The 24,688-nt window shown below is 49.5% G+C and overlaps 1 protein-coding gene across 9 annotated transcripts in view; it reads right to left on the reverse strand.

Annotated features, from left to right (window-relative positions):
• Positions 1–19,867, reverse strand: part of DAG1 (dystroglycan 1) — a 69,961-nt gene extending 50,094 nt beyond the window's left edge. The window contains exons 1-2 of one of the 9 annotated variants that reach the window (XM_063722495.1): positions 19,510–19,798; positions 12,925–12,976 (exon numbers count right to left, since the gene is read on the reverse strand). The gene's annotated coding sequence lies outside the window, so the exon portion shown is untranslated. Of the gene's footprint in view, positions 1–12,919; positions 12,977–19,053 lie in introns of all 9 variants that reach the window. The other 8 variants (XM_063722497.1, XM_054550751.2, XM_063722494.1 and 5 more) reach the window with 8 other exon arrangements.
• Positions 19,868–24,688: the final 4,821 nt, after the last annotated feature.

Raw genomic sequence — 24,688 nt, forward strand, 5'->3', positions numbered from 1 at the left:
ACTCCAGAGTGAGACTCTGCCTCAAAAAAAAGAAAAAGAAAGGGCCGGGCGCGGTGGCTCAAGCCTGTAATCCCAGCACTTTGGGAGGCCAAGGCAGGTAGATCACAAGGTCAGGAAATCGAGACCATCCTGGCTAACACGGTAAAACCCTGTCTCTACTAAAAATACAAAAAATTAGCCGAGCGCGATGGCATGCGCCTGTAGTCCCAGCTACTAGGGAGGCTGAGGCAGGAGAATGGCGTGAACCCGGGAGGTGGAGCTTGCAGTGAGCCGAGATCGCGCCACTGCACTCCAGCCTGGGCGACAGAGCGAGACTCCATCTCAAAAAAAAAAAAAAAAAAAAGACTCCGTACTCACACCGACAGCCAATCACACAGTGACTCTGTCTCTCAGGTGAGCAATGAGTTATCCTCACATAAGACACAGGCTTGGGCTGCCAACCAAATATCAGGGTAAGCTGGAGTGGGGCCTGCACACAAGAAAGCCAAGACCAGCTGACAAGTTCCTGGGCGTGGAGTCTGAGACCACCCTACAATTAATAAACATTGTGCCCCTCCAAGTGCTCAAAACTTCAGCCACCTGCCAGTATAGCAGCAGCACTAGCAGTGAACACACCTCCTATCCTGTAAAGCCAGTCTCTACCCAGAGCTTGAGATCAGCAGGTGAGGCCGTGACCACAGCCCACAGAGCCTTCCATATTCACCCCAGCCCACCGGCTTGATAACATAGATATGAAAAAGACTCAATTCCAGCTGCTCTAACTTCTCCATTTCTTTACAGCTGGGCTATGCCCTACAGGGAGAAAGAAGGAACTCCTTTAAAATAGCATTCAAACACAGAAAAAGTTTTTAAACAGAAAACTCATAAGACAGAGTTTGAGGCAACCATTTAAAAATCAAGACTGGGGCTGGGTACGGTGGCTCACACCTGTAATCCCAGCTCTTTGAGAGGCCGTGGCAGGCAGATCACTTGAGGTCAGGAGTTCGAGACCAGCCTGGTCAACATGGCGAAACTCTGTCGCTACTAAAAATTTAAAAATTAGCTGGGCATGGTGGCAGGCGCCTGTAATCCCAGCTACTCAGGAGGCTGAGGAAGGAGAATCACTTGAACCTGGGAGGCAGAGGTTACAGTGAGCCGAGATTGCACCATTGCACAACAGCCTGGGCGACAAGAGCAAAAATCCATCTCGAAAATATATAAATAAATAAATAAGATCAAAATAAAATAGGCCAGGTACAGTGGCTCACACCTGTAATCCCAGGACTCTGGGAGGCCGAGGCGGGTGGACCACGAGGTCAGGAGTTTGACACCAGCCTGGCCAATATGGCGAAACCCTGTCTCTACTAAAAATACAAAAATTAGCTGGGCATGCTGGCGCGCGCCTGTAGTCCCAGCTACTCAGGAGGCTGAGGCAGCAGAATCGCTGGAACCTGGGAGGCGGAAGTTGCAGTGAGCCGAGATCATGCCACTGCACTCCAGCATGGGTGACAAGAGCAAAATTCCATCTCAAAAATAAATAAAACAAAACAAAACAAAACAAGACGTCAAGACTGGCTGGACGCAATGGCTCACGCCTGTAATCCCAACATTTTGGGAGGCCGAGGTGGGCAGATCACCTGAGGTCAGGAGTTCCAGACCAGCCTGGCCAACATGGCGAAACCATGTCTCTACTAAAAAATTACAAAAATTAGCCAGGCATGGTGGTGCACACCTCTAATCCCAGCTACTCGGGAGGCTGAGACAGGAGAATCGCTTGAACTCGGGAGGTGGAGGTTTCAGTGAGCCCAGATCGAACCACTGCACTCCAGCCTGGGCGACAGAGCAAGACTCTGTCTCAAAAAAATAAATAAATAAACAATAAAACATCAAGACTAATCTTATTTTACAGATGGGGAAACCTAGGTTTCCACAGTCCCCCAGGTGGCGAGTGATTGAGCAGTATGAGAACCCCTCTCCTAATTCCCAAACAACTTTTTTCCAATCAGCACACTACACAAACGGGGAAAGGGAGAGAGAAAAGCTGAAAAGAAGGGACAAGATGGGGGACAAACAGGCAAAGGCAAGGAAGCTGAAAGTCAGGGGAGGGGCAGTGTGAAGGAAGAAGTAAGGACCTAAGACGGGAACAGTGCTGCGAACCCCTCCCACCCAGTGACCCAGGCCAGTGTCACACCAACACTGGGGGGACTGGTTTGACCAGGACTACTGGGCCAGCCTCTCCTCAGGCCCCAGTCTTCCCACAAAAGTAGAGCTCTGAGTACTGGCTATGACCAAAGTGTGTGACAACAAGTGGACGCCACAACTGCAGAAGGAAGACCCAGACCACCCCTAGCCTTGCCAAAGGGACCAAACCTGAGGCTGATCAACCCTTCAGATCCAGCTGCCTATTCACAAGAAATAGAGAGCAATCCTAAGACGCAATCAGCTAAATGTGGACTGTGGGAAACTCTACGGGACTAGGTTCTTCAATCGACAATTGTAAGGAAAAGGAATAGAGGGAGAAACTAGATTAAACAGACTTCAAATATACACCAATTTCAAAAACCAGAAAAAATTAAACTACAGTAACCAAGGATGCAAACTTGTGGGATACAACCATAAAGAAACAAGGAGATGGGCACAAAAAGTAAGGCTGGAAATCAACTTTGGAAGGAAATGGATGGGGGCCCATGAAAAGGCCTATGGTGGGGCCAGTAAAACTCCTTTTTTTTTTTTTTTTTTTTGGTGAGACAGAATCTCACTCTGTTGCCCAGGCTGGAGTGCAGTGGCACGATCTTGGCTCACTGCAACCTCCGCCTCCCAGGTTCAAGCGATTCTCCTGCCTCAGCCTCCCAAATAGCTGGGACCAAAGGCGCCCACCATCACATCCAGCTAATTTTTGTATTTTTTTGTAGAGATGGGTTTTCACCACGTTGCCCAGGCTGATCTCCAACTCTGGAGCTCAAAGCAATCCACCCATCTCATCCTCCCAAAATGCTGGGATTACAGGTGTGAGCCACTGTACCCCAAATTTTTTTTTCAGACACTGTTTCTCTCTGTCGCCCAGACTGGAGTACAGCGGTGCAATCACGGCACATTGCCACCTCAACCTCCTGGGCTCAAGTGATGTTCCCACCTCTGCCTCCTGAGCAGCTGGGACTACAAGCACACCACCATGCCTGGCTAATTTTTGTTTTTTATTTTTGTAGAGATGCGGTCTTGCTATGTTGCCCAGGCTGGTCTTGAACTCCTGGCCTCAAATGATCCTCCTGTCTCAGCCTCCAAAGTACTGGGATTACACACATGAGTCAATGCACCCCACCAAAGCTCTATTTCTTACTATATAATTAACCAAGTTATACATTTTTTTTTTTTAAATATCTGCCCTTACTGAATCATACCCTTTTTGGGGGCCCTTTTTTCTGTATTTTTGTTTTATACTAATGAAGTAAAAACAAAAGGTGTAAAATATATTTTTAAAAATCAGATGGGCCAGGCATGACGGTTGACGCCTATAATCCCAGCACTTTGGGAGGAGGTGGGAGGATCACTTGAGGCCAGGAGTTTGAGACAAGCCTGGCCAATATGGCGAAACCCTGTCTCTACTAAAAACAGAAAAATCAGCCGGGCGTGATGGTGCACAGGCCTGTAGTCCCAGCTACTCAGAGACTGCAGTGAGCCAAGATCATGCCACTGCACTCCAGCTTGGGTGACAGAGCAAGACTCCGTCTACAAAATAAAAATAAAAAATAAAAAGCCTGTAGCAGGCCAGGCGCGGTGGCTCACGCCTGTAATCCCAGCACTTTGGGAGGCTGAGGCGGGCGGATCACGAGGTCAGGAGATCGAGACCATCCTGGCTAACATGGTGAAACCCTGTCTCTACTAAAAACACAAAAAATTAACCGGGCGCGGTGGCGGGTGCCTGTAGTTCCAGCTACTCGGGAGGCTGAGGCAGGAAAATGGCGTGAACCCGGGAGGCGGAGCTTGCAGTGAGCCAAGATCGCGCCACTGCACTCCAGCCTGGGCGAAAGAGCAAGACTCCGTCTCAAAAAAAAATACATAAATAAATTTAAAAAGCCTGTAGCTTCTCCTACTTGGAGAATCATACTCTGGCATTTCACATCTAGTTCTAAAGTTGATAAAGCCAGAATAAAGAAAACAAGAACTAAAAGTTCAATTTCATTCATAAATAGATTAATCTTATGCTTTCCAGTGGATTCAGAATATAGGAAAGGCCTGGAGGGAGAGCCCAGCCTCCTGTATCCAGGCATTCAGCTACCCGTGGGAGGAGCAGGCCTGCTTCTCCAAATATGGCCCCATATCTGCTACAAGAGTGAGCTTAGGCCTGCAAAAGGATCCACAAAAGCGTTTATCAAGACATGACAAAATCAGGGGGCAGACCTAGAGGCAAACAAAGTACCATCCTTCAGAACACTCCTGAAGAACAGGGTAGTATGTAAAGAAGCAATGGCGGCCGGGCATGGTGGCTCACGCCTGTAATCCCAGCACTTTGGGAGGCCGAGGCAGGTGGATCATGAGGTCAGGAGTTAGAGACCAGCCTGGCCAACGTGGTGAAACCCTGTCTCTATTAAAAACACAAAAATTGGCCGGGTGCGGTGGCTCACGCCTGTAATCCCAGCACTTAGGGAGGCCGAGGCGGACGGATCACGAGGTCAGGAGATTGAGACTATCCTGGCTAACACGCTGAAACCCCGTCTCTACTAAAAATACAAAAAATTAGCCGAGCGTGGTGGCAGGTGCCTGTAGTCCCAGCTACTTGGGAGGCTGAGTCAGGAGAATGGCGTGAACCCGGGAGGCGGAGCTTGCAGTGAGCTGAGATCATGCCACTGCACTCCAGTCTGGCCCACAGAGCGAAACTCCATCTCAAAAATAAAAATAAAAATGGCCAGGCGCGGTGGCTCATGCCTGTAATCCCAGCACTTTGGGAGCCTGAGGCGGGCAGATCACGAGGTCAGGAGATCGAGACCACGGTGAAACCCCGTCTCTACCAAAAATGCAAAAAAATTAGCCAGGCGTGGTGGCGGATGCCTGTAGTCCCAGCTACTCCGGAGGCTGAGGCAGAAGAATGGCGTGAACCCAGGAGGCACAGCTTGCAGTGAGCCGAGATTGCGCCACTGCACTCCAGCCTGGGCAACAGAGTGAGACTCCGTCTCAAATAAAATAAAATAAAATAATAATAATAACAATAAAAATACAAAAATTAGCCCGGCGTGGTGGTGCTCGTCTGTAATCCCAGCTACTCGGGAGGCTGAGGCAGGAGAATTGCTAGAACCTGGGAGGCGGAGGTTGCAGTGAGCAGAGATCGTACCATTGCACTCCAGGCTGGGTGACAAGAGCAAGACTCCGTCTCAAAAAAAAAAGGAAAAAGCAGCAATGGCTTCCTGAGCTCCCAGCCCCTTGGCACCCAGTGACCACAGCAAACTGGACACAGAGACCACAGTAAGCCTGACACTGAGGCAGAGGACTGTGCCTTTGGGTACAGCCCACAATGGACCCCATTCTCCCTGGAAGCCCATAGCAGGATGGAAGCGAGGAGGCCAGGACATTCCTCCACCCCCTCACACAGATGTAAAGGGCACAGGCAGCTCAGGGCAGCAGAGCCCTCCATAGGAAGAAAGCATACGGAGCCATTTTTATCTTCAGCTATTAGAAACAAAAGGAGACCCTCTTCTCCAAAATAACAGAGGTACCATCTGATTAAATCAGGTAATCAGATGGCCTACATAGGAGATCCCTCTCTAGTCAGCAAAGTCCAACTAGAAGGGAAAAAGGCTCAGAGCTATGAAGAGACAGGGGTCCCCCCACAGGACCTGCCAGGTTAGGGCTGGCACTACAAGCAGAAGAACCAATGTCTCCTGCTAAGATTTCTTCCCTACATGAAAGAATCTGGTCACTTTCTAAACTACTTTTAAAATTGGAAAAAGCACATCCTCAGACTTGCAAACACAGTGTTTTAGGACCATACTGTTGACCCTTCTGACAAAATATTATTCTATTTTCTAGGTAAGCAGACCCAACAGCTGGTAGCACAAACCCAAAGCAGGAGAGAGTCAGACAGGAATCCTACTGTTATCTATTTGTGACTTTAATGAATTTTATTTTTAGGTCTTTAATAAAGAGCCTCTCTTCTACTCTCTTCCTACCAAATTTCTCCACTCAGGCAATTCAATCATTCCAACACTGCTCAAAAGTCTAAAAATATAAGACACTTCTGGGCCGGGTGTGGTGGTTCATGCCTGTAATCCCAACACTTTGGGAGGCCGAGGCAGGAGGATCCAGCCTGGGCAACATAGCCAAGACCTCATCGCTACAAAAAAATTTAAAAATTAGCTGGGCATAGTGGCACATGCTAGTAGTCCCAGCTACTCAGGAGGCTGAGGTGGGAGGATTGTTTGACCCCAGGAGGTCAAGACTGCAGTGAGCTATGATTATGCCACCACACTCCAGCCTAGACAACAGGGCAAGACCCTGCCTCTCAAAAACAAAGAAAACACAATTTCTTCAATCATACCTCACGTAAGAGGTAGAACTTCCTCATTTTCTCCAAGACTTAGAATCCAGTCCCTGCTCAAGGGCTACTCATCAGACTGGTCTCCAATATAAAAAATCCTAGAAGGCAAGGCATCCTTGACCTCCCCAGAGGTCAGGGCAGATTGGACACAGAGGTGACCTACAGTCCGGGCATGGTGGCTCACGCCTGTAATCCCAGCACTTTAGAAGGCCGAGGCAGGCAGATCACCTGAGGTCAGCAGTTTGAGACCAGCCTGACCAACATGAAGAATCCCCATCTCTACTAAAAATACAAAAATTAGCCAGGTGTGGTGGCGCATGGTGTATCATTCCAGCTACTTGGGAGGCTGTGGCAGGAGAATCACCTGAACCCGGGAGGCAGAGGTTGCAGTGAGCTGAGATCACGCCACTGCACTCCAGCCTGGGCAACAAGACTAAAACTGTCTCAAAAGAAAAAAAAAGAAAAAAAAAAAGATGACCTACCAGCCCAAGCAGGAGTGTTTACAGGACATTTACAGTAATCAGATGCATGTTTTATGGAAACATTCCATAGTAAAATTAGGGCCCAGAAAATGGATGTTATCCCAGGTTCTGATTAATAGCCAAATAAAAAGGAAATCTTATTTGGAATTCCATTGACTACATCATTTTTCTTGGCAAAAGCTGGCTAGAGAAATCAATCTATCCCTGGAGAACAACTGAGCTAATTAACAGAGGTGTTTATGACAACCAAGGCAGAACTGGTTCACTTCTACCCTAGACAGCCTTGGGAATCTTAAGTAAGTCTCCCATCAACCCCTAGGACGCCTGGGGGGAAATGTTCCCAGCACAGTGAAAAGGCTAAACAGAGATACCTACAAAATCAAAAGAATTTGATTCCAATTCCACTACTCTGTTTTAATACATTTACAAACTCTTCCCTCGGTATCCATGAGGGATTGGTTCCAGGATACCAAAATCCACAGGTGCTCAAGTCCCTTATATAAAATGGTGTAATATTTGCATCATAATAAGGACAAAAACATGTGAGCAATAGAATCTACGTCATAATTAAATTTAAGGGAAGGTACTGTGACTGGACGTACATGTAAGCCAGATTTATGTTTCTCTCCACCCAAACATCTCAGTGGAGTAAAGAATAACAAGGCAGCATTGCTGCAAACATGTCTCGCCTCCCCCCATAGGGCGGTTTTTCTCCTATCTCAGAATTGAACAAATGTACAGTCGGGTTTTATACCGAGACATTCAGTTCCCAAAGGCAGGCAGGAGACAGTGGCCTTCCTCTATCTCAACTGCAAGAGGCTTTCCTCTTTTACTAATCCACCTCAGCGCAGACCCTTTACAGGTGTCGCGTTGGGGGACGGTCAGGTCTTTCTCATCCCACGAGGCCATATTTCAGACTATCACATGGGGAGAAACCTTGGACAATACCCCGCTTTCAGGGGCAGAGGTCCCTGCGGCTTTCCACAGTGCATTGTGCCCCCCGTTTATTGAGACTACAGAATAGCGATGACTTTTACTAAGTATACTGCTCGTAAACATTTTGTTAACAAGGCACGTCCTGCACAGCCCTGGATCCCTTAAACATCTTCCTGTATACTTTAAACATCCCTAGATTACTTATAACACATAATACAATGTAAATGGTATGAAAATAGTTGTTCTAACATTTAGGAAATGATGACAAGGAAAAAAGTTCATTCATGTTTGATACGGACGCAACCATCCTTTTTTCCCAAATATTTTCAATCCACAGTTGGATGAATCCACAGATGTGGAACCTATAGATACAGAAAACTGTGTACCAATTAGGAGAAAGAACTCTGTAAGAGGTGCTTGTTTGTAGATTCTCATACCTCATATACAAAAACAACATTTATAGAAATGAAGAGTAAATGCCAAAACAGGGAATCAAGCTGGGCACTGGCTACTGTTTCCCTGAATACGACATATCCTTCCAAGTGCTTCATTCATCCTTGAGCTCCCCACAACTGGCACACTCCCCTATACTTAGTGTATCCATGGGCCGTGACTGCCTCAGCAAGAATGAATCTGTGGCTCCTCATGCCCCCAAGGGCAGGGAACACTGAGACTAGGTCTCCACATGGCTATAAAAATCACAAATCCATGCAAGTCACAGAAAAGGGACTACAGAAAACGTGCACAATACTTAAAAATAAAAATCAATACAAATCCGCCTTACTTGACGTTGATAAATGTGCTTCTACAAAACTGTAAATCACAATTCACTTTTTTTTTTTTTTTTTTTTTTTGAGGCAGAATCTCACTCTGTCGCCCAGGCTGGAGTGCAATGGCACTATCTCAGCTCACTGCAAGCTCTGCCTTCCAGGTTCACGCCATTCTCCTGTCTCAGCCTCCCAAGTAGCTGGGACTACAGGTGCCTAACACTACGCCCGGCTAATTTTTTTTTTTGTATTTTTAGTAGAGACGGGGTTTTACCGTGTTAGCCAGGATGGTCTCAATCTCCTGACCTTGTCATCTGCCCGCCTCAGCCTCCCAAAGTGCTGGGATTACAAGCGTAAGCCACCGTGCCCGGCCACAATTCACTTCTTATGATACAAAAAACTCTTTTAAAAAACTTTATGCAGGCCGGGCGTGGTGGCTCACGCCTGTAATCCCAGCACTTTGGGAGGCCAAGGCGGGCAGATCACGAAGTCAGGAGATTGAGACCGTCCTGGCTAACACAGTGAAACCCCATCTCTACTAAAAATACAAAAAATTAGCCGGGTGTGGCTGCAGGCAACTGTAGTCCCAGCTACTCGGGAGGCTGAGGCAGAAGAATGGCGTGAACCCGGGAGGCAGAGCTTGCAGTGAGCCGAGATCGCACCACTGCACTCCAGCCTGGGCGACAGAGCAAGACTCCATCTCAAATAAAAAAAAAACACAAAAAAACTTTATGCAGAGATGTTAATTGCAACATTAGCTATTACAACCAAAGTAAGAAATAACCTCCTTCCTGTAGGAGATAGCTAAAACAAATAATAAGAAGAAAAACAAAAAAAAAGAACCAAACTCTAAGAACTAGAGACAGATTAACCATTAGAAATGTTATATTCGCTGGGCACAGTGGCTCACGCCTGTAATCCCAGCACTTTGGGAGGCCAAGGCGGGTGGATCACGAGGTCAGGAGATCGAGACCATTCTGGCTAACAGGTCTCCTGGCTAACACGGTGAAACCCCGTCTCTACTAAAAAAATTCAAAAAATTAGCAGGGCGTGGTGGCAGGCACCTGTAGTCCCAGCTACTCGGGAGGCTGAGGTAGGAGAATGGTGTGAACCCAGGAGGTGGAATTTGCAGTGAGCCGAGATCGCGCCACTGCACTCCAGCCCGGGCGACAGAGCAAGACTCCGTCTCCCAAAAAAAAAAAAGAAATGTTATATTCATGGCCAGGCGCAGTGGCTCACGCCTGTAATCCCAGCACTCTGGGGGGCCAAGGCAGGTGGATCACGAGGTCAGGAGTTCGAGACCAGCCTGACCAACATACTGAAACCCTGTCTCTACTAAAAATACAAAAAAAAAAAAAAATTAGCCAGGTGTGGTGGTGCGCACCTGTAATCCCAGCTACTCATAATGCTGAGGCAGGAGAATCGTTGAACCCGGGAGGCAGAGGTTGCAGTGAGCAGAGATCGAGCCACTGCACTCCAGCCCGGGTAACAGACGGAGACTCGGTCTCAAAAAAAAAAAAAAGAAATGTTATATTCAGGCCGGCGCGGGGGCTCATGCTTGTAATCCCAGCACTTTGGGAGATCAAGACTGGCGGGATCACCTGAGTTCAGTTCGAGACCAGCTTGGCCAACATGGTGAAACCCAGTCTCTACTGAATACACAAAAATTAGCTGGATGTGGTGGCACGCACTTGTCATCTCAGCTACTCAGGAGGCTGAGGTAGGAGAATCACTTGAATCCAGGAGGTGGAGGTTGCAGTGAGCAGAGATCGAGCCACTGCACTTCAGCCTGGGCAACAGAGAGAGACTCTGTCTCAAAAAAACAAAAAAATCTATACTCAAACTTGGTAAAAACACTGCCAAGGGCCATCTCTGGAGGAGACCCAGGAATCAGGGGGGATCACAACTGTCTCTGGAAAGGCGAACCACAGGCTGAGGGGATAGATGGAAGGAAGGTTTCTTTCCCTCCTTTGTATAACCCTTTTGAACTTTTAATCAAGTTAGTACCATGTGTTGTATTCCCTATTTACAGAAAAAATAAAATGGGATGGCCTCACACCTGTAATCCCAGCACTTTGGGAGGCTGAGGTGGGAGGATCACAAGGTCAGGAGACCAGCCTGGCTAACATAGTAAAACCTCGTCTCTACTGAAAATACAAAAACTTAGCTGGGCGTGATGGCGGGCACCTGTAATCCCAGCTACTCAAGAGGCTGAGGCAGGAGAATCGCTTGAACCCGAGAGGCAGAGGTTGCAATGAGCCGAGATTACGCTATTGCACTCCAGCCTGAGCAACAGTGCAAGATTCCGTCTCCAAAAAAAAAAAAAAAAAAGGGAGGGGACAACAAGAGATTTTTCCTTTTCATTTTTAAATTTTTTTTTATTTTTTGAGCCAGGGTCTCACTTTGTCACCCAGTCTGGAGTGCAGTGGCGTGATCTGCTGTGATGAAAGCTTACTGCAGCCTCAAACTCCTAGGCTAAGGCCCAGTGGCTCACATCTGTAATCCAGCAGTTTGTGAGGCGCAGGCAGACGAATCGCTTAAGCTCAGCAGTTCGAGACCAGCCTGGACAACATGGCAAAACTCTCTCTACAAAAAATAAAAAAAATAAAATAAAATAAAAAATAACTCTTGGGCTCAAAAGATGCCCGCACCTCAGCTTCCCAAGTACCTAGGGAACGTGCCACCACACTCAACTAATTTTTTTTTTTTATTTTTTGTAGAGACAGGGTCTCTCTTTGTTGCCTAAGCTGGTCTCAAACTCCTGGCTTCAAGTAATCCTCCCACCTTAGCTTCCCAAAGTGCTGGGATTACAGGCACGAGATCGGGCTCCTTTTCTCTTTTCTTTCCACTTTTTCTTTTTTTTGAGACAGTCTCACTCCATCGCCCAGAATGGAGTGCAATGGCACGATCTCGGCTCACTGCAACCTCTGCCTCCCAGATTCAACATTCAAGCAATTCTCCTGCCTCAGCCTCCCAAGTAGCTGGGATTACAGGCGCACACCACCACGCCTGGCTAATTTTTGTATTTTTAGTAGAGACGGGGTTTTACCATGTTGGCCAGGCTGGTCTCGGACTCCTGAGCTCAAATGATGTACCCGCCTCGGCCTCCCAAAGTGCTGGGATTACAGATGTGAGCCACCGCACCCAGTCCTTTTCTTTCCACTTTTTTTTTGAGATGCAGTTTCACTCTTGTTGCCCAGGCTGGAGTGTGATGGCGGGATCTCAGCTCACTGCAACCTCCACCTCCCATGTTCAAGTGATTCTCCTTTCTCAGCCTCCCAGGTAGCTGGGATTACAGGCACCTGCCACCACGCCCGGCTAATTTTTGTATTTTTATCAGAGACAGGGTTTCGCCATGTTGGCCAGGCTGGTCTCAAACTCCTGACCTCAGCTGATCCGTGCACATCAGCCTCTCAAAGTGCTGGGATTATAGGCGTGAGCCACTGCACCCGGCCTCTTTCCACTTTTATCTTCCACACTACTTAAATATATGTATTATCCAATAGAGCTTTTCCTCTATTAATGTTTTAAAATTCTAAGTCAGGTGCGGAGGCTCATGTCTATTAATCACAGCACTTAGAGAGGCTAAGGTGGGAGGATCGTTTGAGCCCAGGGGTTTCAGATCAGCCTGGACAACATAGTGAGATCCCATCTCCACAAAAAGTTACAAAAATTAGCCGGGCATGGTGACATGACCCCGTAGTCCCAGCTACATGGGAGGCCAAGGTGGGAGGATAGCTTGAGCCTAGGAGGTCAAGGTCTGCAGTGAGCTGTAATCATGCCACTGCACTCCAGCATGGGTGACAGAGATCCTGTCTCAAAAACAAATAAATAAGCTGGGCAGCGGTGGCTCACCCCTGTAATCCCAGCACTTAGGGAGGCCAAGGCGGGCAGATCACCTGACGTCAGGAGTTTGAGACCAGCCCAACCAACATGGAGAAACCCCGTCTCTACTGAAAATACAAAATTAGCTGGGCGCAGTGGCACATGCCTATAATCCCAGCTACTTGGGAGGTTGAGGCAGGAGAATTGCTTGAACCCGGGAGGCAGAGGTTGCAGTGAGCCAAGATCACGCCATTGCACTCCAGCCTGGGTGACAGAGCAAGACTTTGTCTCAAAAAAATAAATAAAAACAAATAAATATAATTCTGTGGTTATCATTTTGGCCAGTATGTGATTATTCCTCAACTTTCTTTTGCAGAAATGTCTCTTTTCAAGTACCTTACCTCACCTTCTAGTGCTAAGCTGCTTTAAAAGCCTTATCTTCCTGGAGAGCAGAGGCCCTGCAGGAAAAGGAGGAAACAATATTGGTGAATGCCCGCAACTGAAATAGAGTTATACCACACTGACCAACTCCAAAGGAAGTGGGGAATGCCACTGAGTCTCCTGCCCACACCACAAATTACTCACCCTTCTTTGTCAAAGGTCACAGTAAGAAAATGAAACATTTTCTGTACAGTCAATCCAGAACCAAAAATTATAAATAGTAAAATTAATTTCAGTGTATTTTAGACAGTGGTATTTTTTAAAACGATTAGCTCAAAAAGGTATAACTGAGAAGAAAACCTCAACACTGCAAAACCTCAAACTTGGCTCACTGCAACCTCCACCTCCCAGGTTCAGGCAATTTTCCTGCCTCAGCCTACCAAGCGGCTGGGATTACAGGTGCGCGCCACCACACCCAGCTAATTTTTGTATTTTTTAGTAAAGAAGGGGTTTCACCATGTTGGACAGGCTGGTCTCAAACTCCTGAGCTCAGGTGATCCACCCGGCTCGGCCTCCCAAAGTGCTGGGATTACAGGTGTGAGCCACTGCGCCCAGCCCAAAACCTCAACACCATTAAATGTATCTGATGACAAGCAAGATAAAAGACATTTGGTCATAAAAGTAATTTTTTAAATATGCAGCTGACTGTTCCAGTAGAATCCTACTTTTAAAACATAAATATAAATTAAGTCAACATACTGCTAAAGTTCGTTCAGATTTAACCACTTCAACAAAGAACACAGACCAGCTTCATCAACTTTGACACTCTCAGTTTATGATCTTCTACCAATGTATCTCATCCATCTTTCTACCCTGGACCCTGAGTAAAACTAAGAAAATGCTTAGCTATGGCCGGGTGCGGTGGCTCATGCCTGTAATCCCAGCACTTTAGGAGGCCGAGGTGGGCAGATCATGAGGTCAGGAGATCAAGACCATTCTAACACGGTGAAACCCCATCTCTACTAAAAATACAAAAAATATATATTAGCCAGGTGTGGTGGCGGGCGCCTGTAGTCCCAGCTACTCGGGAGGCTGAGGCAGGAGAATGGCGTGAACCCAGGAGGCGGAGCTTGCAGTGAGCCAAGATCGCACCACTGCACTCCAGCCTGGGTGACAGAGCAGACTCCGTCTCAAAAAAAAAAAAAGAAAAAGAAAATGCTCAGCTATCAAACCTAAGAAATTGGAAAACGGACAACCCTATTCCTTAAGGCTAAATTAAGCCTTCTGGCTGGTGTAATTTTGTAAGCTACTCTAAACTCCTATTTATAGAAATTGCTGGCTGGGCACGGTGGCTCACGCCTGTAATCCCAGCACTTTGGGAGGCTGAGGCAGACAGATCACAAGGTCAGGAGTTCAAGACCAGCCTGACCAACATGGTAAAACCCCATCTCTATTAAAATTACAAAAATTAGCGGGGCGTGGTGGCACATGCCTGCAATCCCAGCTACTTGGGAGGCTGAAGCAGGAGAATCACATGAACCCAGGAGGTGGAGGTTGCAGGAGCCAAGATCGCGCCACTGCACACTCCAGCCTGGGCAACAGAGTGAGACTCCATCTCAAAAAAAAAAAAAAAAAAAAAAGCTGGCCAGGCGAGGTGGCTCATGCCTGTAATCCCAGCACTTTAGAAGCCCGAGGCAGGGGGATCACCTGAGGTCGGGAGTTTGATACCAGCCTGACCAACATGGAGAAACCCTGTCTCTACTAAAAATACAAAATTAGCCAGGCGTGGTGACGCATGCCTGTAATCACAGCTACTCGGGAGGCTGAGGCAGGAGAATCGCTTGAACCCAGGAGGCCGAGGTTGTAGTGAACCAATGTTGCACCGTTGCACTCCAATCTGGGTAACAACAGTGAAACGCCATCTTAAAAAAAAAAAAGCTGGGCACGGTGGCTCACGCCTGTAATCCCAGCACTTCGGTAGGCCGAGGCGGGCAGATCACGAGGTCAGTAGATCGAGACCATCCTGGTTAACACGGTGAAACCCCGTCTACTAAAAATACAAAAAAATTAGCTGGGCGTGGTGGCAGGCACCTGCAGTCCCAGCTACTCAGGAGGCTGAGACAGGAGAATGGCGTGAACCCGGGAGGTGGAGCTTGCAGTGAGCCGAGATCATGCCACTGCACTCCATGCAGCCTGGGCGACAGAGCGAGACTTCGTCTCAAAAAAAATTAATTAATTAATTAATTAAAAAAATGGCCAGGCATGGTGGCTCACACTTGTAATCCCAGCACTTTTGGAGGCTGAGGAAGGAAGATTGCTTGAGCTCAGAAGTTCGAGACCAGCCTGAGAAACATGGAGAAACCCCATCTCTATAAAAAATACAAAAATCAGGGCAGGGCACAGTGGCTAGTGCCTGTAATTCTAGCATTTTGGGAGGCCAAGGAGAGTGGATCACCTGAGGTCAGGAGTTCGAGATCAGCCTGGGCAACATGGCAAAACCCCATCTCTACTAAAAATACAAAAATTAGCCGGGTGTGGTGGTCCATGCCTGTAATCCCAGCCACTTGGGAGGCTGAGGCAGGAGAATCACTTGAACCCAGGGGGCAGAGGTTGCAGTGAGCCAAGATCGCGCCACTTCACTCCAGACTGGGCAAAAGAGCGAAACTCCACCTCAAAAAAAAAACTAGCCGGGTGTGGTGGCTCACGCCTGTAATTCCAGCACTTTGGGAGGCCGAGGCGGGCAGATCACGAGGTCAGGAGATGGAGACCACCCTGGCTAACGTGGTGAAACCCCATCTCTACTAAAAATAAAAAAAATCAGCCGGGTGTGGTGACGCGCCTGTAGTCCCAGCTACTCGGGAGGGAAAGACAGGAGAATCACTTGAACCCGAGAGACAGAGGTTGCAGTGAGCCGAGATCACGCCACTGCACTCCAGCTTGGGCGACACAGCAAGACTCGGTCTCAAAAAAAAAAAAAAAAAAAAAAATTAGCCAGGAGTGATGGCATGCGCCTGTGGTCCTAGCTACTCAGGATGCTGAGGTGGGAGGACTGCTTGAGCCAGGGAGGTTGGTCGAGGCTGCAGTGAGCCAAGATCCCACCACTGCACTCCTGGGTAACAGAGTGAGACTCTGTCTCCAAAAAAAAAAAAAAAAAAAAAAAAAGCCAGGCGCAGTGGCTCACGCCTGTAATCTCGACACTTTGGGAGGCCGACACGGGCCGATCACCTGAGATCAAGAGTTCAAGATTAGGCTGGCCAACATGGTGAAACCCCATCTCTACTAAAAATGCAAAAAATTAGCCTGGCTTGGTGGCAAGTGCCTGTGATCCCAGCTACTCGGAAGGCTGAGGCAGAAGAATTGCTTGAACCTGTGAGGCGGAGGTTGCAGTGAGCCAAGATCACGCCACTTTATTCCAGCCTGGGTGACAGAGCAAGACTCCGTCTAAAAAAAAAAAAAAGAAGAAGAAAAGAAAAGAAATGAAATACACTCTCATCTGCCTCCACAAGAATGAACACACATTGACTCTCACGGGTTAAGATGCCTGCTGTGCGCAAGAGGAAATGCAATACCCCAGGTTCAAGTAGGACATAAAGTTGTTGTTGTTGTTTTTTTTTTTTTTTGAGACTGAGTCTCACTCTTCCGCCCAGGCCGGACTGCAGTGGCGCTATCTCGGCTCACTGCAAGCTCCGCCTCCCGGGTTCACGCCATTCTCCTGCCTCAGCCTCCAGGAGAACGAGTAGCTGGGACTACCGGCGCCCGCCACCGCGCCCGGCTAATTTTTTGTATTTTTAGTAGAGACGGGGTTTCACCGTGTTAGCCAGGATGGTCTTGATCTCCTGACCTCGTGATCCACCCGCCTCAGCCTCCCAAAGTGCTGGGATTACAGACGTGAGCCACCGCGCCTGGCCAGTTGTTTTGTTTTTTTTATTTTTTTTGAGACCGAGTTTTGCTCTTGACGCCCAGGCTTTCAGCGCACTGTAACCTCCGCCTCCCGGGTTCAAGCGATTCTCCTGTTTCAGCCTCCCGAGTAGCTGCGATTAAAGGCGCCCGCCACCATGCCTGGCGAATTTTTGTATTTTTTAGTACAGACGGGGTTTCACCATGTCGGCCAGGCTGGTCCTGAACTCCTGACCTCAGGTAATCCACCTGCCTCGGAATCCCAAAGTGCTGGGATTACAGGCGGGAGCCACCACGCCCGGCCTGGAGATAAAGTGTTTTTGTTTTGTTTTGTTTTTTTGAGACGGAGTCTCGCTCTGTCGCCCAGGCTGGAGTGCAGTGGCGCGATCTCAACTCACTGCAAGCTCCGCCTCCCGGGTTCACGCCATTCTCCTGCCTCAGCCTCCCGAGTAGCTGGGACTACAGGTGCCCGCTACCACGCCCAGCTACTTTTTTGTATTTTTAGTAGAGACGGGGTTTCACCGTGTTAGCCAGGATGATCTCGATCTCCTGACCTCATGATCCGCCTGCCTCGGCCTCCCAAAGTGCTGGGATTACAGGCGTGAGCCACCGTGCCCGGCGATAAAGTTTTTAATAATCAAATGCCAGGCCTCCTTTCCTATGCATCGACTGCAGTCTAAGTGGTCCCTAAGTGGTCCCTCCAAATCCCACCATCCTCAACACTAACCAGACACAAGCAACTCTGTGGGTCACTATACCAGGTAGTCAAGAAGGAATTTAAATGCTTGGTTATGCTTGGTCTTCTGGCCCATGGATTCCAGAATGTAGCTCCTCCCCCATCATGGCAGGACATCCCCTCTGCACTACCTTTTCAGTCTCTCTTTTCTGATGGCTCCTTCTCCCTCCCCATCTCTCCTCTGTTAGCTGACTTAACTGCCAGAGGTCCTGACCCCCTCTCTCTTCCTGCCACTCCACCAGCAGTATCTTTCTAAACACAGGTGTGGGTCACACCACTCTACTGATTAAAAGGCTCCCCAGACTCCTGCACCCCGCATACAAAGTTGGAACTCCTGAGCACAAGGCAGGCCCAGAGCTCCCACCTGCCAAGCTGGAGGACTCCCAAGCACTATTTTAGGTGCTCATGTACATGTGGTTCCCTGTGTCCAGACCTTGATGTCCCTCACTAATTCCTGCTGGCCCTGAAAGCTACAGCTCAGGAACTCCCTCTCTCCTCAGGCTACTATGCGAGCATGCTTAGTGGGCAGACACTATTAATCATGGGTTCCCCGGTCCCCACTGCCCCCTAAACTGAATTCCTTAAGGGCAGAAGCAGACTCTTTTACATGGGTCCCTAGGATCTACCACAGAATTTGGAAGGTAGTGAATCAAAATATTTGTTAAAATGAATAAATGCATTTTGCCAAATCAATTTTTAAGAACAGTGAGGATTTGCACTGTACCTCTTTTAACAAAGGCACATGTCAGCACAAGATTTTATATCCCATAGGATCTTCACATGATGGCTCCAACTCCCTACTGAAATCTGATTTCTCCAAAATACAGGACACAGGCCATGAGCTCTTCTTCCTTAGTTCACAGCAAAAAAAACCCCACAAAAGTTCAACTAAACTTCTCTATACTCAAACTACGGATGTTTATGCCTCCAAAATGTAGTACGGTTGAATTCTTTTTTAGAACAGGAACATTCCAAAATAATGTCTCTGAACTTAACTACGCATAGAACCTGATAAAATTGCAATACCCATCTACACCAGACTTTGCAAAACACCTGAAAGCACATCCAACTCTTTATCTGGAATTATGTCCTATAAACACCACCCTTCCTTCACGGAGTCTGGCTTTTATGCCAGGAGTCACTTCTACTCGCTTATTTAGGGAAGCAGCAGGCTAGAATCTTAAGTTAGACTCTGCGCTATGAAGGTGCTGTCCCTGGCTCTTGCCTCAACCAGTCAAAACTTCATCGTCACCATTAAAACTAATTCTGAAGTAACTCGATTTACAAATATAAGAACTTTTCAAGTTATAGAGATTAAAGGATGCATTTCAAGTTACCAGTTGAGTTTGTAGAAAACTAACTTAGAATTTATGGCAAAAAGATTCCAAGCCGAGACGACACTTTCTGTGGAGACACTATCCAAATACACTCGCAGGTGAACCAGGTCTGCCAAATACAAAGTGAAAAGGTAGCAAGCAAACAAGCTTCCAAAGGAGCTCAAGTAAGGATGAGGGAACCCACCAAGGCTCTGAGAAGCTCTGACAGAACAGTGGCGGCAGCGGTGCCCTTCCCTGCCTCTGGCGGGGCTCGACGCCCCACAGTCGGAATCCGGCCCAACTGGGCCACAACCCCTATTGGAAGCCCGGGAGGCGGCCCGCAGGCGGCTCACGACCGCGGCCAAGGCGCAGGCTCCGCGTTCCCGGGAGCGCGGGCCGAGCTAAGGCCTGGCCCATCGCCGCGGCGCGCGGCCCGGGCCTTGCAGTCGAACGCTCCGAGCCTTTGCCTGCGGGACCCAGAGCAATGGGGCGGCTACGCCCGGGCGGCACCGCCTCCTCACCCACAAGGACGTCCGCGGCCGTGTCCCCGCCCCGGGCCGAAAAGCGAGCAGCAGCAGGTGTTCCGCGGAAGGCTCAGCCGGCAGCAGGGATGGGGGCCCGAGCAGCCAGGCACAGCGGATACAGCGGGCGGTGCACTCACCCAGCGCCGGCGGGAGGACCGCGGCAGGTGTTCGCTCCTCCCGGCCCCAGGACGCCGCCACCGCCGCTCCCCGGGGACTCGGCGCGAAGCTGCCGCCGCCAAGCCTAAGGACCGCGAGCGCCGCGCCGCAGCCTCCGCGCGAGCACGTACCGGGCGGTGAGAGGGCGCTGAGCGCGAGGGCGGGGCGCGCGGCCGGAGCCTAGCAACCGCCTGACACGCGAGTGTTGCAGCCAATCCAGCGGCCAGCTCCGCGCGGCGCCGACTCGCTGTCCGCGCGCCGCCCGCTTCTGCCTGCGTCGGCCGCTCCGCAGCGCGCCGCACCCGCGCACAAGCCCCGCCCCGGCCCGCACCGCTCTGCTCATTGGCTAGCCACTCCCCCGCCCTAAAAGTCACGCCCCATTATGGAAGCCTCGCCCCCACGGCCAGGGAAGTCCGTCCCAGGACACACCCCGGCGGCCAGTCTCGGTCACTCGGAGCCTTCAGAACCAGTAGTGTGGGGGAGGGGCTCCCCGCCCAACTTCAGGCCTTTGGACCTCTAAGACTAATCAAGGGACAGTCAGGACTGCGAACTGGCCCAGCAACTGGCCACCCGTCGACTGCGTTCAGCCCTCCTTATTTCCTTCGAATGCAAATCAAGGGGTATTTCTAAGCCATGAGAACAATCAGGAAGCGTTCTCTCAATTGCAAAGGATGAAAGCCTTGCTGCCCGGCCCTTACACGGATGGGAGACTGAGGCCTGAGACAGGAGGAGCGGGAAGCTAGCTCATCTCCTAGAGCCTCGCCTACAGCAGGCTGGGGAATCGGAAAGCGCCTCAGGCCTAACCCTCGTCCCCTCCCCCTGCCTGGAACGCTGGAATCCGATGCCTGCTCTCCTGCCCAAAATAGCTCTAACCCGCAGGCGCTGGTCACTCACTCCTAGTGGCCGGCATTCTTTTGGTGGGGGAAGAAATAAGAGAGGGAGGGTTGCTGCCTGGAACATTCAAGGGGAGGGTCCTAAAGTAGCTCTAGCTCTCCCCAGGACTTACCTGCAGCCCCCCACCCCAAAAGCCCCAGACTTTACAGTTACTGAACCAGACAGTTACCGGATGGGTCTGGGAAGGAGACCCGTGGTGGGCTCTGCTTCTCATCCCCACACCATGCGCAGGATGGGTCCATTACCTCCTTGGCCTGTGGCCAGGCTGGAATTCCAGGCCTGCACTCTTGACAGCAAGCACATTCTGAACACAGAACTGGCTGCCACCAGCCATGGTTTCCTCCCTGGATCCCAGAGAGCTCTGGGGCTCCCTGGCTTTCCCTCCCTCCTCAGGAGTGTCTGGGAGAAGCGAGTTACAGAGAGAAGAAAGGAATGCCCCATCTCCCAAAAACATACCTTTTTGCAATTATCTATACTTCAATGTCTAGGCTCCAAACCTCATTCACAGAGACAAGAAAAGGAAGGGGCTAGGTCCTGTGCTCCCGCCTGTAGTCCCAGCACTATGGGAGGCTGAGGCAGGTGGATGGATAGCTTGAGCTCAGGAGTTCCAAGACCAGCCTGGGCAACATGTCGAAATCCCGCCTCTACAAAAAAGTACAAAAAAAAAAAAAAAAATTTTGACCAGCCGTGGTGGCTCACACCTGTAATCCCAGCACTTTGGGAGGCCAAGGCGGGTGGATCACCTGAGGTCAGGAGTTTGAGACCAGCCTGACCAACAACGTGAAACTCCGTCTCTACTAAAAATACAAAAATTAGCCGGGCATGGTGGCAGACGCCTGTAGTCCCAGCTACTCGGGAGGTGGAGACAGGAGAATCACGTGAACCCGTGAGGCAGACCTTGCAGTGAGCCGAGATCATGCCACTGAACTCCACCTGGGCAACAGAACAAGACTCTGTCTCAAAAAATAAAAATTAAAAATAAAATTAGCCAAGTGGGGTGGCACATGACCTGTGCTCCCAGCTACCTGGGAGGCTGAGGTGGGAGGATTGCTTGAGCCCAGGAGGTTGAGACTGCAGTGAGCGGGTGTTCACACCACTGCACTCCAGCCTATGCAATAGAGGGAGACCCTGTCTCCAAAAAAAAAAAAAAAAAAGGGCTAACCATGCAGAAAATTATTTATTTGGGTTTCTAAGCAAAATATATTCTATTCTTTCATTCACTCCTTTGGCTCCGAGAGTGCACCACCCACCCCACCACCGTGCACTGCTTTGCAGCCATACGTTCTGCTGCATATTTTAGTGTCTGACTATATAGTTATATATCTCAGGCCTGTAATTCCAGCACTTTGGGAGGCCAAGGAGGGTGGATCTCTTGAGCCCATGATTCAAGACCAGTCTGGACTATATAGTGAGATACCATCTCTACAAAAAAATTTTTAAAATTAGCCAGGTGCTTGAGCTTTGGAGATTAAGACTACAGTGAGCCATGATCACACCACTGCACTCCAGCCTGGACAACAGAGTGAGACCCTGTCTCAAAAAAAAAGAAAGAGGCCGGGCATGGTGGCTCACGCCTATAATCCCAGCACTTTGGGAGGCCAAGGTGGGCGGATCACGAGGTCAGAAGATCGAGACCATCCTGGCTAAAATGGTGAAACCCCGTCTCTACTAAAAATACAAAAAAAATTAGCCGGGCGTTGTGGCATATGCCTGTAATCACAGCTACTCGGGAGGCTGAGACAGGAGAATTGCTTGAACCAGGGAGGCGGAGGTTGCAGTGAGCCGAGTTCACACCACTGCACTCCAGCCTGGGCAAGAAGAGGGAACTCTGTCCCAAAAAAAAAAAAAAGGGTCAGGAGGCTTGGCTGACCAGACCTGAACAAGCTACTTAGGAGGCCTAACCACCCCCCACCAGAACCCAACCAGCCCCCACTGGAGTCTATACCAAAGTTGACACAGAAATAGCTGTTTTCATGGTCCCCTAGACTGGCTTGGGGCTGTAAAGTTAAGGCCTTGTTACTCCCTTTAGTTCTAAGAGTCAAAGCCTTTACTCTCAGTGGGAACTGCACAGCCTACTCTAGAGTTCAGCAAAAGGTCCCCAGTAAGTCACCTTCCAAACCCCAGCAGAGCCTAGGCCTCTCCAGGCCAGGCTTGGTGCTCACAACCAGTTGGAGGGCAGAACCAAAAGTGAGGTTTGGGCCAGGCTCAGTGGCTCATACCTGTAATCCCAGCACTTTGGGAAACCAAGGCAGGTAGATCGTTTGAGCTCAGAAGTTCAAGAGCTGTCCATGGCCATACCACCCTGAATGCACCCAAGCTCGTCTGATCTCAGAAGCTAAGCAGGGTTGGGCCTGGTTAGTACTTGGATGGGAGAAGTTTGAGACCAGACTGCGCAACATGTTGGCAAGACCCCCATCTCTACACAAAATTAAAAAATTAGCAAGGCATATGGCACCCACCTATGGTCCCAGATACTCAGGAGGCTGAGGTGGATCACTTGAGCCTGGGAGGTGGAGGTTGCAGTGAGCTGCAGTCATGCCACTGCACTCCAGCCAGGTGACAGAGCAAGACCCTGACTCAAGAAAAGAAAAAAAAAAGGCTGGGCGCAGTGGCTCATGCCTGTAATCTCAACACTTCGAGAGACTGAGGTGGGTGGATCACGAGGTCAGGAGTTCCAGACCAGCCTGACCAATATGGTGAAATCCCTTCTCTACTAAAAATATGAAAATTAGCCGGGCATGGTGGTGCGCACCTGTAATCCCAGCTACTCAGGAGGCTGAAGCAGGAGAATCGCTTGAACCCAGGAGGCAAAGTTTGCAGTGAGCTAAGATTGCGCCACTTCACTCCAGCCTGGATGACAGAGTGAGACTCCGTCTCAAAAAAAAAAAGAAAAAAAGAAAAAAATGAGGCCTGGGTTACTCCCAGGAGCAGCTACTCAAAGGACCCATGTGGTATGGACTGGGGAGGACTGATCAAGAGGCAAAGAATGAGGATCTTCGGGCCTGTCAGTCCCCAACTCTCTTGGGCCTTCAGCCCCCAGTGTTTCCTCCACATAGACCCTCAACCTGAGGATTCAGGAAGATTATCTGATTAAGGTTTGTCTGCTCCACTGAAGTATGAGCCCTTGATGCTAGAGACCAACTTGCTTGGCCCCACATAGCAACCACCACCTAACAGCAAGTGGCAGATAGCAGATGCTCAATTTTGGTTTCAGAAGGAAGGAAGCAAGTTGCTACTCCAAAAGTCTATGCCCTGTGCAAAGCCCAAGGCAGATGTCCTAGTGTTTGCTTGGGGCTCATGTGACTTAAACTAAGACCTTGGTTTTAATTAGAACAAATCCAAGGGACATTACCTGGACCAAACTTTCTGATGGTCCTAGGATTCCAGGGCTTTTTACCCTGGCATGTTTCCGAGAAGCTGAGGGTCAAGGACCAGTGCTCATCCTCAGATTCTTCCCAGGGGAGGGAGGCCTCTGCTGCTGATTCCTCTCCAGGCCGACAGAGAGGGGCAGGGGCTGGTGCTGGTCAAGGGTGGAGCCTCCTGACCCAAATGCCAGTCCCACAGGCCTGCCTGAGGCAGAGGGCTAGCAAGCAGGGCCAGCCAAGTCACGGCAAGGGAGGAGTCCCTTTTGTCTGGATTTAACAGAAGGCAGATTGTTTGGCAGCTCTGGCAGAAAGAAAAGACTGATAAGTTCATCCTAGATAAACTGCCAGTAGGCATACTTGTGGGTCACCACCAGCCTTCCCAGAAGCCAGTTCTTCCCCTTGCAGGACCCTCCACTCCAGCACTTCCACCAGACCCCTCCATACATGGCTGGCAAAGAGCATTCCTCCAGTCAACTGGGCCACAGCTTCCACACCTGTCCCTCTAGGAACATAGAGTCCTATGGGGCAGGAACCCCACAGCAAGGGGGAGTGTTGGTTGAATAAATAAAAGACACCTTTCTTTTTTTGAGATGGAGTTTCGCTGTTGTTGCGAACTCCCAACCTCAGGTGATCCACCTGCCTCAGCCTCCCAAAGTGCTGGGATTGCAGGCATGAGTCACCGCGCCAGGCCTATTCTTTTTTTTTTTTTTTTTTGGTGACAAAGTCTCACTCTTGTCCCCCAGGCTGGAGTGCGATGGCGCGATCTCAGCTCACTGCAACCTTCGCCTCCCAAGTTCAAGTGATTCTCCTGCCTCCGCCCCCAGAGTGGCTGGGATTACAGGCGCCTGCCATCACGCCCAGCTAATTTTTGTATTTTTAATTGAGACGGGGTTTCACCATG

The sequence above is a fragment of the Pongo abelii genome, chromosome 2 (assembly GCF_028885655.2).
Source record: "Pongo abelii isolate AG06213 chromosome 2, NHGRI_mPonAbe1-v2.0_pri, whole genome shotgun sequence".
NCBI classification, from domain to species: Eukaryota; Metazoa; Chordata; class Mammalia; order Primates; family Hominidae; genus Pongo; species Pongo abelii.